A 4,650-nucleotide genomic window follows, 5' to 3' on the forward strand; every position below is an offset into this window, starting at 1 on the left:
GGGGAACAAGGGAATTTTTTTCAATTTTTAAGGGTAATATCTTCAACTAGATACGATTTGTGATCTTTTGACGTATTGTTGAAAGAAATCGGTCCAGTGAGAGCTGAGAAAAAGTGGCAACAGACATAAAAAAAAAAAAAAACACACATCATAGTAAAATTAATACCTTCTCCGCTTCGCATCGAAGCTAAAATAATTTATAAAATTCTTAGACTACGTTAAAATATTTTTATAAATTTATTTTTTTATTATTATTATTTATTTTAATAAAAAAATGTAATTATTATAATACCCACTTTTTAATACTTTTTATATAAATGTGAAAATTTAATCGATAAAAATTTTAGGACGAGTAATTATTGAGTTAAAAACATTTTAATACATAGAGGGGGACGTAGTAAGAGTGGAGCATGCGCTAAAATAATGTAAAATATTTAGTTGATTAAAAGTTATTAGATTTGTCAAAATATCATGGACCATTCTGTATATATTATAATATTATAATGTATAAATTTGATTCTAAATAATTTTTGATAATTCTATATCTTAAAAAGAAAGTGACAACTGTATTTGTTATAACATATGTTTTTTTGCTTTATAAAAGTTATAAAAATATTATTCTAATGATTAATTATAGCCATTAATATTCAAAAGTGCATGAATTATTTTAAATGCTAAATAGCAATTATTTGATACTAAGAATGTAAGACTTTTTATTTTTAAAAACTGGACATTTTTTTTTAGATTCTGATATATTCAATCGGCAGGGTATAAAAAATGTAGCAATAAAAAATTTTGCCATAAAGAGTAAAAAAAAAACTGTTCCAAAAAAAATAGAAATCACCACTACATTAGTTACTCATAATATTTGGAATACAAAATGGTTTAAGAGGTCTTCATCATTCACTAATAAAAATATATTAACCTCAGTTTTTAAACGTAATTCTGTAAATTTAAAAAATGGTAGCCAACAAATCTGTAAAAAGGGGAAAGACTTTGAAAATAACAAACTGAGTCAATGGAATCCATTTAAAAAGCAGATACCATTGATCACAGAACAAAAACTTTATACTAAAAGATTACACCATAATTTAGTGTTTACACGTGTAAAAAACCTCACTACACTAATTGAAAAGAAGGATGACCGAAGAAAATGTAATACTCGATTTAAAAGAGATACTCCTCCATCAACAGACCAACAATTAGAAGTTATTAATTTAAATTATATCTCAGTGGAATCACCTTGTGATAATAAATTAATCAAATCGAATTGCAATAATGGCGATCAAAAACAATGGGTCTGGTCTGACAAAATTCAATGTGAAAATGAAAAATTTGTTACTAGCCAAATTTGGCAATCTGTCAAAGTGACTAGTGTTCAGGATCAAGGAGTTGATCTGTTTTATTATGCATGTCCAACGTTTTCTCAAACTACTTTAGTCTGTCATATGAAACAAACAAATCTCAACCTAAGAAAAGCAACGTGGGATTGTAGAACATCTGATTTACCGATTTCACCATCATTATCTCGCCAACCCCGATTGAAGAGTACTAACCCTCTTTGCAGGGCTTCGTTGGAAACGTCTAAAGAGCATAAATATAAGGATCCAGCCACCAGTAGAAACATTAAAGTAACTTCACCAGATCCTTGGGTAAGAGACAGGACCACAGAATCTATACATTTAAAAGATTAATTATACATAATATATGTATATATATAAATTTTACGAATAACAAACGACAAATTAATCGAATTAATTTATACTATTAGTAATTTAAAGAACTAAATATCAGTCTTAAAAAAATGTTTAATGTAATTTTTGTTTTTTGAAAACTTAAAATAATTTATACTGATTAGAATATATATATATTTAATTATTTTCAAATGATACATTTTAGGGGTTGGTCTGGCTTAGTAAGCATAAACGTTTGTTTTGGTGCACTGGGTTCCGGGTTTCATCCCAAGGTGCCAACGAGATTTTACTTATGGTTTTCTCATTGGTTGTGTCTGGTCTCTGGTGCAAGCCGGCCAAAATACGCGTCCCGTCCATCATTGGCCTAACTTAAAACCATTTTTGACTCCCTAACAAGTGAAAGAGGGCCACCACCCTCTGTAGTATATTAAGTTCGGGAAATAGAAGGATGTAAAACTGATGTGTATATGTATTTTAAAATGATGAATTTTAATTTTGTTGCATCATATGTAATGTATAGTTAAATTTTAAATAAAATCGTTAATTAGAGTTAGAAAAATGTCATCCGTTAATGCTTAATCTAACCCCTAAATATTTTTTAATGTTTAAATATTTTAAGTTTTAAAATTAAATTGTATATTTTTCATAAAAACGCATGATTTTTCGAGAGTTTTTAAAATAAATATTTATTTGGAACATAACGCATTATTTAAAATATACTATGAGAATGGTTTAAAATAACTAAGTTGAAGTTCTTTTTGCAAGAATTTATTATATTAATATGTTACATATTATAAATGAAAATACTTAGTTTGGTAGGTGGTCATATAAAAGTATAACGGCTTAATATTGACTTAACCCATCAACGCCGAGAATTATTTTTTTTCAAACTTTCTATTTTTTTTACTAAAAACAGATTAATATACAACACATAAATAAAAAAAAATTATTTTTAAATTTTTTGAAAATACGATTTCTGAGATATTGAGTGTCACCATATGGGTACACTCGGCTTTTATACCTATTAAATTATTATTCTAAGAACGCGCGATAAAAATAGCAATACGAATGTCACCATATGGGGACGCCAGGCGTTGATGGGTTAAGTGAATATAAAGCGTTTGATATTAATTTTATAAGTTGAAAAATTAGCTTATACTTAGTAACTTTTAATCAATAAAATAATATGGATAATTTTTTTTTGTTTTATAGTGTTACATACTTTTCTTAATTTAAAGAACTTTTATTAGGTTCTTCATAAAGTATCATAAAGAATTTTTTATATTCATCCATTAAATAGCAACATACGAAGCCGAGAAAGGTCTAGTAATAATAAAAAAACTATATTTATTTTTCACTTTTTAGTTTTTTGTGACATCGCTGTCACAGTCACGGAGTGTTTATTGTCAATTATGACTATCATTAGATATAATTTCTGTATTGCCAAATAGTGTATTTATAAACTTACAACAATATGTCTTGCTACCATTGATAATAAAGGCTATATTCCTGTGATAATCTTCATAAAAAACAATTAGCTACCCGTATTTGTAATCCCTTATGTATTATACATGTATATTAACTCAAAAAAAATTGAATCTTTAAATGTTTATATCTAATAATAAACAATAAAACGTTATTTCTATATATACAGAGTGATTTTTTTATCATAACCCACTCAATTACTTATAGAATAATAATAATTAAAAAATTTTTTTTTATTATTATCTTTAGTTACACATTATTCTTGAATTATTAACTATGTAATACTTTTTAAGTTCATCCCTTATGCCTGGTAAGGGTGTCAACTTTGTTTTTTTAAATGGTAACACATATTTTTAATTTAATAAAATGTTTGAGTTTTTAATTCAATAATAAATGGCATTTGAATTTTTAATAAAACTTAATTTGTTTATTAGATATAAACATTTAAAGTTTCAAATTTTTGAGTTAATATATAGGTATAATACACAAGGGATTACAAATACAGGTAGCTAATTGGTTTTTTATGATATTGCTATCACAGTCACGGATTGTTTATTATCAATTATGACTATAAATAGATATACTTTTTGTATTGTCAGTTAGTATATTTATAAACTCACAACAATGTACCTTACTATCATTGATAATAACAATGCTGTGTACCTGCTAATATCGATGTCATAAAAAACCAATTAGCTACCTATATTTGTTATTCTATATTTGTTAAATTAAAAATATGTGTTACCATTTAAGTTGATTTACCATGAAAGTTGACACCCTTACCAGGCATAAGGGATGAACTTAAAAAGTATTACATAGTTAATAATTCAAGAATGATGTGTAACTAAAGATAATTGAAAAAAAAAACGTTTAAATTATTATTATTCTGCAAGTAATTGAGTGGGTTATGGTAAAAAAATCACTCTGTACATATAAATATATTATATTTATGACATGCACGCGTGTACGGGTACGAAAACCAAAAATAAAATTATACAGGAATAGTGCTGACGGCGTGTGGCGAGCGGGGTGGGGTGAATGCGTTACGACAGTCTATTCTCAAGGTCATAGACGACGGGGTACGCGAGAAATAACACGTGGCGCGTGGTGATTACACACACACAGGTGAAACTAATATAAGCATGTTAAAAATAGCAGTTCCCGATTTTGGGAACGTTTTCCATCTGTTTTATATCCTGATGAAATAATTTCTATGTTTCTTCACTAACGTCAACCAAGGTATCTGGTAATTTGTCCAAATGGTGATTAAATATGTAATTATCACTTAAATACTAATTAGTAATTATCTTAGAAACTACATGTGTTGAACAAATTTGAAACCGGATTTGGAATCATCAGCAAAATTTCACATAGGATTTATTTAAATATTGTAAACGTTAATTTTTTTTTTTTTTGTTATCATGTGTATGTAGTAAATTAAAAACACGAATAATAATATATCAATGATAAA

The sequence above is a fragment of the Daktulosphaira vitifoliae genome, unplaced genomic scaffold (genome assembly GCF_025091365.1).
Source record: "Daktulosphaira vitifoliae isolate Bord-2020 unplaced genomic scaffold, ASM2509136v1 Scaffold_4, whole genome shotgun sequence".
Lineage (NCBI taxonomy): Eukaryota > Metazoa > Arthropoda > Insecta > Hemiptera > Phylloxeridae > Daktulosphaira > Daktulosphaira vitifoliae.